A 14,103-nucleotide genomic window follows, 5' to 3' on the forward strand; every position below is an offset into this window, starting at 1 on the left:
ATCCAGACACCCACCAAGACCCTGAATTCCTGCCGAAAGGGGCGAGAAAAAAAAAAAAAAAAAAAAAAAGGCTAAGTCGTAGCATGTAGGGCACAGGCGGGAGAACAGGGGCGAGGGCTGTTCCCCCCACCCCCCCACCCTGTGTCCGTGCAGAGCCGCGGGCCGCGATTTTTCCGCGAGCGGCGCGGTTTGGGAAGGGTGAGGTGGGGCGGGGGGACTCTTCCCGGCGTCTCCCGGCCTTCGGGTGCCCCGTGCCACAAGAAGGGAGGGAGAAGCCCCAGCCCGGAGGCTAGGTGATCTTTCCTTCCCTGAGAGTGCTACGGTCTTTTTGCATTTAATATTTAATATTCAATATTCCCCTCTCCCTCCTCCACCGCACGTAGATGTGTGCAGCCTGCAAGCACAGTACACTGCAGGGAGGTGAGGATTTGTCCTTTGAGCCTGTGGGGACCGAGCTGAGCCCTCCTCTACGGCAAAAGCTTCGAGGCCGGCTTGCAAACGCCGCGTTGAGTGCACTCAGCTGGGGGTCAACTTTCGCAAAAGGACTTTTTCTCCTCTCTGTTTTTCAGGATAGGTTTTTGTGCTTTGGCACAACCACAGGCTTCCGCTTCATCTCCGCAAGACCTTTCTCAGAATAGCCGCCACCCCAAAAATGGGGAGGCTGGAAATAGAGGTGTCAGCAAGCTGCGTCGGAATCGAGTGAGTGGGGAGGAGCGAAAGGAAAGTCGGCGTTAGCTGCGGCCGCATGTCCTCAAATTAAAAAATACATATCCACCCCCTGCAAACCAGTGAAGTTTCCCATTAAAATTGACACCAGGGGATGGTCTTAGCAGTCTCGTCCGCCTCGGATTGGTGAGCCCTCCGGAAGCCTCTTGCACACGCATTTTTTAACAGATAAGTCAATCGCCAGAGACTTGCCCCCTTCTTCCCTCCACTTTATCCTAAAATACCTTTTTGCAAAGCCAGAGCCCGCTCCCCTAGCCGTGCTGGCAGCTGCGTCTTCCTCCTCTGCATTCTACCCTCCGCTCAAGGCTCCTCATTGCAAAGAGGGGTGTGTGTGCGCGTGTGTGTGTGTGTTTGTGTGTGCGTGTTCGTGTGTGTGTGCGTGTGCGTGTGTTCCTCCCCTTGCACCTTCCTTGGGGTGCAAATCAGCCGGGACTGTGGTTCCCCGCACCATGCTTTCCCCACCGAGCCCGCAGGTTCCCAGGAGCCGCTTGAGCACGTTCCCCAGCTGCAGGCGGCTGTCTTTGGGAAGGTGGCTTCGCACCCGCTGGGTCGCACGCTGCAAGTGGGGATTTTGAGGTGCCCGTTGTGCTGGACCCTGATTGTGGACCGGGGGAAAGTAAAAAAGAAGATGTCCTTTTGCGGCAGGAAGCTCCATCTTTAGACAGGTCTAAAGATGCTAAAACATCACAAGAAATCCAAGGTGGGTAGAACTAATAAATAAAAATTAAACTCCCCTCCCTAGGTTTTATAGCGGACGAAGGCAAACAATCAGGAATTAACGATGAACAGGCAAAGCCGGCAGTTTGCCGTCAGACTAGAATGGTTTCGTCTAGACTGCTAAACAGGGGGAGGGAGAGTGCTTTTTTTTACCTTCGTTAACACAATGGCCTTTTAGTTAAAAATTAATTTACAGCACCCTCGCTCACAACCCAGACTCACGTTCAACCAGAAGGAGTCTCTAGGAAAGAACTGAAAAAAAATAAAAAATTTTTAAAAATAGCAGGAGCTGGGGAAGGTTTGCTAGGTTGTAACAAGTGGTGGAAGGATGCCTCTGCGAAGGAGAGGGGCTGCCTTTATTTATTCATTCCCCGTATATGTTTTTGTTTTGTTTTGTTTTGTTTTTTCCGGGGAGGCGGGGGGGACACTTAAAAAAAAAAAAAAAGTAAAAAGAGAAGGCACAGAGTAAAATAATTGAACAGGTAAGTCATTGCTGGATTCGACCTCTCCGGGAGACTGGGGAGGGATGTGTTTTTCGTAACGTGTTGGTCTTTTTACACTTTCCCACACGTAGATTCCCGAGAATACTTTATCCTCCTCATCAACTACAGAAGTCCGGATAGAAAACTGTTACACTGCTCTCTGGACGGGCGAGCAGCCTTGCTTATTTTCCCTTTTCTTTGTTTTTAATGATAAATCAATTCTCCGTCTTCTAAAAGTTCAGGCTCTCTTTTAAAACAAAGATCAGATGCAAAACTGCTTTGTTTGTAATCCCCCTTCTCCACGCGTCTGTATCTCTGTTGGGAGTTTTGACTATTATTTGTCACGGTTCCGACTCTTCATCATCAGCACAATTTATTTGTTTATGTATATGGCTAAAACCACTAACCTGCGCCATCGACTCGGGGAACGGATTGTAAATGAAAGGCAACCGCGTCGCAGCTCCAAGCACACCGCAGAGAAATCGCACTTGGTGCAAGGCTGGGAAAATCTTCTGGAATAAATCCCCCGAATTAGTGGTTGCCTCGCCTAGTGCCTACCTAGTTAAAATACAATAACAGTAATGCAACCCACAGCTTCTTCGCATGACTCTTCTATTTTCACCGTTGTTCTTTCTCCTTCCACTTTTTTTTTTTTTTTCCTCTGATGATTCTTAGAGCCTAGCGTTTGGATGGGAGGGAAGGCTGCTTGCTAGACTTGAAATTTAAAGTTCGTTTCGACAAGATTGCCAAGTCCACTTGCTGAGGAGGACTCAGCCTTTTATGCTGCCATGTATTTCTCTCCGTGTGCATAAACTTGTGTCCGTCCGCAGCGATGTAGAGGTAGGAAAGCAGTTGTGCCGCAATGAGGTACCTTTAAATTCAATTTTCTGTCCCCTCCCTGCTTTACGGATTTCTAATAACAATGTTGGAAACCAGAGAAGAAATCTCTTTAAGTCTCCGGGACAGAGGGCTTACGTAAATAATTGAAGGTAACCGGGCTTAATTACATTTCATAACAAATGGATAGAATAGGAAGAAGTGTAGTATTTTATTGAAGGGAGCACCCAGTGCTGGATATATTTCTGTTGTTCCTTTCTAGATATTTTTTATCAAGATTGCTCTTTAATTTTTAAAACATAAATAAGCATAATTAAACATAATTCTAAATACCCCGACATATAGCAATTAAAAAATGGGAATATTTTTTTAAATAAATTATCGCATGAATTGTTGGACCAACAAGAACTTGGTAAAGCGAGAGGTTTGATGTCAGAAAATTAAATTCGCTTTACCAATAGGTTTCGTATCTGACTCTAGGCTTGTTCAAAATATTTTATGTGTTGACAGCCAGCGTAAAGTTTCTGACTCTTGTACCTGCTGCTAGATTACTTATTAGGGTTCTGCCCTTAACCACTCCGCCCATAGCTTCTATTGTGAATTAAGGTCTCATTTGATTAACTTAGAAGGTTTGCCGTATCTGTGGACACTAATAAAATTATTATTTTTTTAAAGTGAAGCACCCCTGCCGTTCCCCGTCCCAGGGTAACGATGCCGTTTTGGGTCCGGGACCCTGCAGCCGGGCCGGGCTGTGAATCCGCGGCGGGGGCAGAACACCTGCAATGGGGCTGAGCTCAACCGTGAACCTGCAAAGGCAGCTTCGGCATCTCCAGACACCCTAAATTAAGTTCGAGAATTTGGGGAAAATGCTTACGTCTTTGCTCGCTGATGAGATGTGTTATCGTTTTGCTTCTCTACACAGCCTACAATTCCAGTTCGCCCTGAAAAGAAAGTTATTGAGATAGGTGTGACCGAGCTCACTCTATCTTTTTGTTCCTATTAATTGGAGTTTTCCAGCAGTGAAGGGGACATTATCTTGCCCGGATTCTGCTTTTATTTCCGGGACTTTGCATAGTTTGCTTTCCTTAATTCCACAGGAAGTGGGTGCCGAGAGACAGAGGGGAAGGCGCTCCCGGGGCACTGCAGGGGCACGCCTGAGCCAGTCCTTGTTTTTGTTGTTGTTGTTGTTTTCCTGGACTAATGACTCCGTCTGATTGAGGGTTTAGTCTATAAAATCAGGGTCTCCGTCTCTCCTTGATCTCAGGAAGAGCCTGGACGGCCACTCACACCGATATCGGGAGGGGAAAAACAGAACGAAAAAGCAAAACCTCCAGCCCAGTCCCGACGGGGAGGGCCGGCGGTCGGGCCGAGGGGCTCCCACTTCACCCCACCTCGCGTCTCCCTTGCCCGGAGGGAAAGTTTTCCGCAGCAAGCATCCGGGGAGGTGCCGCCCTCGGGACTTGACTTCTCCCCATCGGAGCAGATTGCTGAGCCCGCGTACCCCGGCGAGGAGAACCGCACAAACAGAGCTGCTCTGGTGCAGTTTTTGGCCGTGTTTTAGGCGGCCCACGGCTCAGTCTCGCACCTCACTTCGGAGCAGGACCCAGGACTTCTGTCCCCTCGACATCACGGGGCCGCCGCAGGGTGGTGGGGGGAGGATCGCTGCACTCCTCGTACCAGCTCCTCGCCGTTGGCTCCCTGCCGGTCACCTTGGCTAGAGGCCGTGGCACCCTGGATGCCCCGCGCACTCCCACCCCGCCCCGGAATTACCGGCGTAAACCTGGCTCCCAGGTGGCTTCTGCCCCCACCTGGGAACATGCCGCGGGGAGTGGGCTTCAGAGAAACGACTTTAATGCAGCCTTCCTTAAGGCAGAATGACTAATTTTTATCCCAAAAAATCTTTTCTCTCTTTACCTCTTTGCTTTTCCTTTCTTTCGCAGAGGGAGAGAGAAAGGGAGGGAGGGAGGGAGGGAAGGAAGTAAAGAAAGAAAGAAGAAATAAAGTGAAAACGTTTGTGTTCTATTTGTCAGAGGAAACAAAGGCTGCACCTCTAGCTGGCAGCTGGCTGGCGCGGAGGGCGGCGGGGCCGGGGGCAGCGCGGCTCTCGGGCTGATCCCGGCCAGCGAGCGCCGCCCCGAGGCCACCGAGGCGCCGGCTCCGCTGCCGCCAGGAGCGGCGAAACTCCCAGCGAGGGTGGCCGCCAGTCCCGGCCAGTTTCTGCCGTGGACAAGTGGTTAAATACAGCCTCAGTCAGCGGACGGGAGATAACTTTTTAATAATTATTATTTATTGCTTATGGTTTATGCTTTTTACTGGAGTTATAATGATTCAAGCGTTATCTCTCTCTCTCTCTCTCTTTTTTTTTTTTTCAATGGGTAGTTAAGAAATATCACAGTGCAGTTTTCCTCGCATTGCTTTGTATCTTTTGGTCCAATGGATAGCTAGAAGAAAGAGAGAAAGAGCCCACACCGAGCTGTTTCCCATTCACATGCAGTCCAGTGAGGTGGAGAGGGAGGACAGAAGGAGGGATTAAGGCCAATTTTTTAATCTTTTTCCTGTAACTGCGACAAGCTCCTCCCGTTTGTAATGTGCTCTTCTTGGGAATATCTGTATGATTCCTAAGGAGCAGACACCAAATACCCCCAAAGGCTAATGCTGATGAATAGAAACTGTGAAAAACAGCTACTATAACCTCATTTTAATAAAAATACTGCTTTGTGAGCACCTAAGTAAGTCACAAAGAATCCCTTAATGATATCTTGAGATTCAGTGCCATTTCACTTAGATAATCTTTAATAGATTTTTCTATCATGTAACGGTGTATGTGTGTGTAATGGATATGTACACATATATATATTTACTGATATATGCTCATGCAAACACTTGAAATCCCCCTATTCCAGCCTATTAATTATTTTAGCACTTATTCCCCTGACAAGCAGAAGTTATCTTATAGCTAAGACATCCATTTACTGTCTAAGAGCTCTAACTTGCCGCTGACGTCTAAATTTAAAATATCTTTTAAACTTTAGCATCGTCCAGAAGGGGAAAAAAGATCTCATTACCTTAAAATATTATTCCAGCCAAAGAATTAAAGCTAATACATCACCTACTTAGATTTTTTCCTTTTTCTTCCTTCCATTTTTTTAAACCAATTGTTATTTATTTTAAACATAATCGTGAAATTAAATGGCACATGCAGTTTTGTTTTTCATGTTTAACTTGAGTGGCTTTCCTTATTTATGTTTTCCATTTGCAGCTGGGGGAGGGCTTCATTTCCTTTTCAAGTTGCAACAGTGAAAGCTCTGTTATATATATACATTCCTCCTGCTTGATTTGTCTGAAAGAAAGAGCTTTTAGTAGAGCTTTTAGTAGTACGAGTTCAAGTGTGACTACAACTTTTGGTTTACAGATTCTATTGGCATAAAAAGTGCAGCAATGTGTCCTAGTGAGGTTTTTAAATCATCTTTGCAGGAAATAGAAAATATTCAACAAATTGTAAACATATTGTAGATGTGATACATGTAAGTATACTAGACTGTACGTATACATCCCTGGAAACATCATATCTACAGACCACAGGAACGTAGTACTATAGGTTCCTAAATTAATATGTAAATATAACTGAACTTTAAGAGTAAACTTAAAATGCAATCCCTCCACAAGTTTGATTAAAACTTGAACCTGCGTATATTTGTGTACCAGAATGGTGAGAAAGAGAAAAACGATGATTTGTGAAGTAACAGAAAAATCTATATTCATTTCAAGCTGTACCCTTTACGAAGACACGGAATTAGACGATCTTTTCTCCCCTCGCGCATTTAGAGACCTCTAACCTAACAACATAAAAGTAAAAACCCAAGCTGCACAACATTCTCGCCCAGAAGACTTTTTTTCCCCTTTCTATTATCTTTTAAATGTTTGTTTGTTTGTTTGTTTGTTTTTCCTGGGGGTGGATGTTCTTTGTGGGCTTGTTTGTTTGTTTTCTCATTCTGCCCTGTCTTTCTGCTCCCCGCCCGATGTGGTGTAAACTGTTTGAAGTTCAACAACATGGCTAAGTTTTATTGTATTTCCGGTACAATAGATTTATATACCGTCCTATCCAGTCTTTTAAAGGCTTTTCAAATGAAATGAAGTTAAGTTATAGACAAGTTTCTGGCTCCTGCGTGTATCTCTTGAACTCGGTGATTTGCTTCTTCAATGAACTTTTAAACTTCACTAAACATGCACTTTCGGGACGGCTGTCTTATTGTCTTCCGTTTAGTTATTTAATTCACTTGAGGACAAAACACGATTTTACAAGGTAAGACTTTGACTTTATTTTATATATTTAAATAAGTGTGTGTGTATGTGTTTGTGACACGAAGGGACCTAACCTGATAATCTGGGGATGTTTGTTCCATTTTTGCCGAACGAAAACTTTTGTTATTTCTGCCAAAATTCCACCGCGGAGGTTGCTCGGAGCTCAGCAAGGCCCTCGGGGCCTGCACGCCTTCTATCTCCTCTCCTTGGCTTTAATTCTTCTTTCTATCACCACCAAGTCATTACTCTATAACTTGTTCTTCCAGCACATGGTGCACGTCGGAGGGAGGAAAGAACAAATTAAGTTTCTCGGAGTTGTTATTTGCACCTATAAAATAGTCTCAATGACGCTTTTTCTCGTTTTACTTGATTTATATGTCCTTGGATTCTTTTTTCTTTAAATGAATCACCTTATACATGCATTCATGGGATGAGAATATGAATTAATAGCATTATTATTATTATTATTATTATTATTATTATTATTATTATTATTATTCCGGAACTCACGGCTTTGACTTCATTTTCTTCCCTGTGGAAAGTTTTCCAAACGTTAATGCTTTTAGATTAAAAAATAATAATATTATCATAATAGTGTTTTAATATGAAGTCTTGATGAATCAGCTTGAAATCGGAAAGGATCCTCTAAAGTAGATTTCCAAAGGAGGTGGGGGAAGAACTTTGGGAATTTTTAGTCTTTTTTTTATAGCCTCGATAATCGCTTGTTTCTCAAAGTCAATAGCATTTTACTGTTTCCTCTGGTCTATTTGTAAACTATTTGTAAAGTCCTGCAGGAGGGATCTGCTGTAGACACTGTACATAGGAAATCATTTGAATAGTTATTTCGTGAAATCGTAGGGGTTTTATTTCGTCTTTGAAAAGATCCTTTTGTTGCTTTTGTTTCCTAGCAACTGTTTTCTATTATAAAAGTTCAGATTGCAGATGATGTCAAACAAAATGGCCGCCCAGGCGCCTTTCTTGGTAATTTTAGCCTTTGACCCAAGAATGAACTAGAACTGCTCTGTGAATTAGGTAGTTTCATGTTGTTGGGCTTTTAGTTTTAAACACAAGAACATCGAACTACCTGATTTACTCCAGTTATCCTCCTCGGTGTGTTTGCTGAGGGCAGCTGTGCAGGGCGGGGGCCGGCCTTATCCCCCCGTCCCGGACCGGACCGCAGCGGCCCCGGGCGCGGAGCCGCCGCCCCCCGCCCCTGGTGCAGACCACGCCGCTGCCGGGCCCCAGCACCGGGCACCGCCGGGCAGGGGTGCTAGTTTCTTTGTTTGAATCCCCGTTTCGGGGACCTTTCGCGAGACAGCGCAGTCATGGCCCAAATAATAAAGAGCTTACTAAAGGTCTAACTAGGCTGCGGCGCCGCTCAGAGGCCCAAATCCCTCTCCTCAGAAGCAAGCAGTCTTGTGTTATCAAGCCTCTGTGCAATGACGTGTGGCCGTCGAATAAAACATATACATACAAAATACGTAAAATATACACAGAGTTGTAAAGTAATTTTAGTGCTTCTTATTTTAGTAGCTGTGATCTACACCACTGTGTAAAGGGTAAAATGTGGGATTAGGGAACGCCGAAGAACTGTGACCAGTTGATGAGTTTAATTGTCCCAGTTGACAAGATAAGTTTATTAAAGGCCCTGCTGCACATCTCCGCAGGGCTTCACATTTGTCATTTCACTGGCAATGCTATAGGTATCAGGACAGCGAGCAGGTCTCTATGGCTTCTCCTATTGAGGTAAAAACACCCGACTTAGCCATACTTGTTGGATATCGAATTCATTGTCATATTTGGTCTCTGAGGAGCTCCTGCATCTCGTAGGAAACGTGCCTACGTCTTCAGAGACTAAGTGTATAAAGGCGCAGTCTGTAGGCGTGCACCCGTGCACAGGCGCGTGTCAGCTGCACACAGCTGAGCGCTCAGCGCTCTGAAAGCTCATCTCCGGGCCCCAAATGCACCATCTTTAGACTTAAGCTAGAAGCACGCCTGCGAAGTTCACTTAATGAAAGGGTTCAGATGGTATCAGAAATGTCCACAGACACTTTTTCCACATCCTTCTCCCGTATTTCAAAGTGTTGTATGTGGGAATACGCTAATTTTATTGTATTTTATTCCAAACGAACGAGCAAACAAACAAAATCAGTGTGAATGTGAGAAAGAGGGAGCGCAGAGAGCTTTATGTGTCAGCTTGTGTGGTTGAAGTCTACCCATTCCTTTTGGACCCATCTACTTTCTACAAACTGGAAGCTCGTAGAGTGGTGTGTGTGTTACCACTCAGCTCGTGGAAGCAATTTTCCCTGCATTGGTGTTTAAAATATCCATAAAAACAAGTTTAGCATGGTCTAGGCCACGGCTAAATAAGCTTGCGACTGCATGTCCCTTCGAGGTTTGAAGAATTAAACTCTGAAACGGTATCCAGGATCTAAACCACCATCTGCTGCTACATTCCGTGGCCGATGGATTACTTGGGATTTTTTTTTTCTCTCTTTTTTTTTTTTTCCCATTCGGAGTGTTAAAACACAACGAAAACAAACAAACAAAAAATTGTATAGGTTGTAGTCCGGTGTGTGCTTATTCCCGAAGCTGGTGATTGTAGCGCGCATATTGCCTATCTCTCCTATTAAACAAACAGCCACTCCAAGGGGAGGAGAGGGAAAGTCAAACAGCGTAAAATAGCTCGGAGTTTTCTACCTAATTCACCAGCCCTGTGACTCCTTCCTTGGAAACAACGTGCTACTTGTGCCCTGACTCAAAGCCCTTAAACGGAAAAGGACAATCTGGGAAAGTTAATCATAAACTATTCGGTAATAATGTCCCCACAGGCAACCACTAACCTGCCTTGTAAATGTCTGGGCTTCTGATTTTGATCTCCCTCCTACCCACGTAAATACAGGAAGCAAGGGCCAGGGAGGAGAATGGGGACACAGAGCTGGGACAGAGCAGAATCAGGCCCAGGGGGGTCTGTATTACTGCCTGAAATCGGGAACTGGGACTCATTTCCCCAGGCTTTGGGAAAGGACTAGGGAGAGGAGGGTGAGATAGGCTGGTCCCGCTTGTCCCACAGGCACGGCTACCTCTGGAGCGGTTTGTTTCTCTTTTCCGAATTAGAAAGATAAGAACGACCTTACCTGGAGAAGGAGCTGTGTGGGGATAGCTAAAAAATCCTCCGCGTATTAACTGTCTCTTTTGAGACATGGTACGCACTTCTGCTCTAAGAGACAACGAGCAACTGTGGTTAATGTAACAAATTTCCCCCAAGTTGCTCTCCTGCCAAGGTCCAGTCTGTCTGATATTACCCGACTCAGGATGAGTTCTAATTAGGGGCAAAACTGTAGTGAAAAGAGCCTATCTATAAGAAGCTCCACCTTTTATTTTCCTGAGGCTCAAGGTACGGATTTTACTGGAACTCTTCCATGAGTACTTAGTTCTTGTACCTGTACTTCTACTTTCACACCCTCCTCCCCCGCCTGGGGTAGGAGCGGCAGATATCTCACCCCGATGGGCTGTTACTTCCCTTCCTTCCAGATGGATGCGGTTTGGAAGATTTTTCGGGGGGCTCCAGTTACATCGTGGTGACCCCAAAGTAGATCCCGGTCTCAGGGAAGGGGAATGAGCAGCAGTTGCACCAGCAGCTCCCGGGGTGTAAAACCTGCGGCAGCAGGAGCGAGGCAGGCGTCCAGCTATTTTATGGGGGTTGAATATTATTTCAATGAGGGAGGCGGGGGGGAATTAGTCTAGTAGCCAGAAAGTGGGTTCCCGAACAACAATCAAACTTTATTTTAACTTTCCTCCACCTTCCCGTTTCAAATGCCGTTTCAAATGCACATACGCTTTTGCTTTACAGGGGATCTAAATGCTTTATTAACTGCTGAGATTACAAACCTCATTTGAAATGGTGTTTTAGCCAGAGTGTACTTTTGGTTCTTGGAAAATTTCCAACATGTGTAACTTGTTTTTGCTTCTCTTCAGACAAGGAATTCCTCCCCCCCTCTCGACGCCCCCCCCCCCCCCCCCCCCCGGCACACACACGCTCCCTTTACGGATTTTTAACAGACGGCAGCATTCAAACTGAGAGCCTGCACAGGAAATGGCAAAGGTAGATCTTTCTGCTTTTAGGCTACAGAAACTTATTTCACTTTTTTTTTTTTTTCAGAGGTTTTACTCTTCAAGAGAGATTTTTTGTTGCACTCTCGTGAGTTTGGAAGGGTATGTGACTAAAGTTTATTTCTCTTAGACCCATGTAAAAGTATCATACATAAATTATTTGCTTTATGCTGAGTTTTTATTTATGTTTCCTGGCTTTAAAAGGTTGTTGTTGTTATTATTATTAATATTATTATTACTGAATGTTTTTATGGCCTAAAATAAACGCTCATCCCTTTGAAAGCTGGGTAACCTCTGAATCTGGTCTCCAGACTCTCTATAGCCATGAAGTTCACGCTCAGCTTTTATCCTCTCTAGCTTATCCTTATCGACTTCAAAAACTAAACTGAAAAGCATAGTGAAAGCACTGCCGAAAGTAACGCACGTTACACACTGATGACACGTTGGCCTCTGAGTCTTAAGATTCTAATAGAACCCCCCTAGTTCTGTCCTGTCTTCAGTGCAGGAGAAAGCTCTGCAGCCCCCAGTCTCCTCCTCCTTCTTCATATCAGTGATAAAGAGGCAAAAATATCTGGAAGAAGGTGCCAGTTCTCATTAATGAGAACAACAGTCTTTAAAAAGTGCCTAAATATATTTCAGGCAAGAAATAAATTATCTTATATATATATATATTTATTATGCCAAAACTTATACATCAGTAAATAATGGCAGCTGAACAGACTTAAAATCTGCATATTTTGAATGTATTTTATATTTGGTAGTTTTCAGCGTAGAAATGGCAAGCCAAAGAGCTGTTTGTTAAGGATGAATTTTTGCAGCTGTGTATTTCAAAGGGAAGCACTATTTGGAAATTATTCCTTCTCTCTACAAACAATAAAGATTATTTATAAGCAGCATCTGAGTTCAGAAGCCTTTGGCTTTCCATTGCAAGCTGACAATACTTCAAATTTCTCCTCACAGCCAAATACACTTGGTGCTTATTCTGAAAGCAGGAAAAAGTTTCCACTTCAGACTTTTTTAGTAACTATTTCCAGTCCCACTTCCCTTTACTAACTCTCAACAATCGCATATCTAAAATTAAGTCAGCTACGATGCAAAACGAGCAAAACTCATATCCTGTATCCTCTTGCTCAAAGATTCATCCCTGCAGCTGACTTTTAGATTCTGCTCGGAGGTCACTTTCTCTTTGGCTCTTCCTTCTCTAAGTTTTTTTGCAAACAAAAGAGCTTTTCATGCAATTTCTGATGGGCTCTATTTCGGGCTTTAAAGTATAAATGTCTACGTAACACCACCGAAACAGACAGCACCACACGACTTGGTCTCTGTAAGCGGGCAGATCTGGAATAAAATGGTAGCTTGCCTTAAGCCCCATTCAGAAAAGGCTGCAAAGAGATGAGCTATGGGGATATGCATAAAAAATAAACTACTGAACAAACGGAAACCTCCAGAGGACCAAAAGCAAATGGATTTTGCAGATCTTCTTGTGAGGTTTCCATCCACTAGGGATCCGAAAGCCCTTAGTTTCTGCCTCACAGCCATACTCATAAGAGTCTTTTCGGTTTGAATTTATATACTACAGAAAATTATATACTCACATGCTGACACAGTTCATCATTATTTATAGGAGGCGCACCAGGATTTTTTACAAGAATATATTTATTACAGGTAAGACATAGCCAATCTATCTAGCAGACAGAGAACAGGTGTTTTGCTTCAATTAACGTTCAATATTTTTGTCTAAACTTATTCAACACACTGATAACAACACGGCTGTTTATCCATCAGTTGTATAAACACTTTTCCATGAGCCAAGAGAGTTTAATCTCCACAACACACTTAAATCAGCCTTTTCCTTTTCCAAGCTCTCATAACATTTTCAGAATCCCTCCGAATCTGTTGTAAAATGTGTTGATTAAAAACAAACAAATTAACAAACACTGAAAAGCAATAGAGCCGAGAAATATGACAACATGGGCAATCAGCTCGCATTTCGTGTCTGATAACACGCGACCTTGAAATTTAAAAACTCCCTAAGTCATAAAGAAGTTAAAGAGAAGAACAAATACGATAGAAAAGTTGGAAAAAGCAGGAATTCCACCCGTCGCTCTACACAACCGTCTTTTCTGAGATGAACACTGGAGAAAAGCAGCGGTCCTGCCCCACTCTGTTCACTGGCAAGAATTCCTCTGCTTTTACTAGTTTAAACGCAAAGGGTATGAAGTGGAGTTACTTTGGATTTACTCCCGCGAAAAGGAGAAGAAAGTTTGCAAGCCAGTGGGGAGTACTCACCTGGTCACATTTACTCACGGAGGTCTTTGCAAGATCTTAGACCAGGGGCTGGAAAGGGCTCCCCAACCAGTCCTCAAACCTCACCTTGGCTGGAGACTGGAGACTGGATCTTTTTCTCAAGAACAGAGAGAATTTTGCTCTGGCTGGGGTGCTCTTCCTACTTTGATTGGTGCAAAAATTAAAAATAAATCTGACCTCCGGCATTAGGCTCCGGCTCTTCTTGCCCATCATCCTGATCCCCTTGATTTTTACTTTTATTATTTTAATTAAAATGAACAGCGTCTTAATAGCGCCTCTGTTAGAGGATCTCTGGTTCTGAACATGGGGAAATGTGTCCTTCCATCACGCTGCAGGGCACATACTCATGGAAAAGCACCGCTTATAGGAATAAACGAAAATCTAACAGTTTGGGTGTCGGTATTCAAGCGTCTCTATGATCTTCCTGTATCAGTAAAACACCTCTGATAGCAATTTCATACATACGTTTTGTATAGATGCGGACATCGGGAGTCATGTACGCACATGCACACACAATATCATAGAGAGCTGCGTAATAAATTTTATCCTTGGTTTCAGGTGGCTATTAACACATCCCAATGTTATTATTAGCCTGCTAATACAGACTTACATCCCTATA

General features: G+C 44.1%; 1 long non-coding RNA gene across 4 annotated transcripts; it reads left to right on the forward strand.

The window, feature by feature from the left end:
- The first annotated feature begins 149 nt into the window (after positions 1–149).
- Positions 150–13,764, forward strand: LOC310885547. 4 transcript variants are annotated; one of them, XR_014574847.1, is made up of 4 exons: positions 150–1,426; positions 2,601–7,065; positions 11,227–11,279; positions 12,802–12,835. It is a non-coding gene; the product is annotated as an uncharacterized lncRNA (long non-coding RNA). The 4 variants fall into 4 exon arrangements; XR_014574846.1 differs by having other exon boundaries at positions 11,227–13,764; XR_014574849.1 differs by lacking the exons at positions 11,227–11,279; positions 12,802–12,835 and having other exon boundaries at positions 2,601–2,765; positions 3,438–7,650.
- Positions 13,765–14,103: the final 339 nt, after the last annotated feature.

The sequence above is a fragment of the Anser anser genome (assembly GCF_964211835.1).
Source record: "Anser anser genome assembly, chromosome: 23".
Taxonomy (NCBI): Eukaryota; Metazoa; Chordata; class Aves; order Anseriformes; family Anatidae; genus Anser; species Anser anser.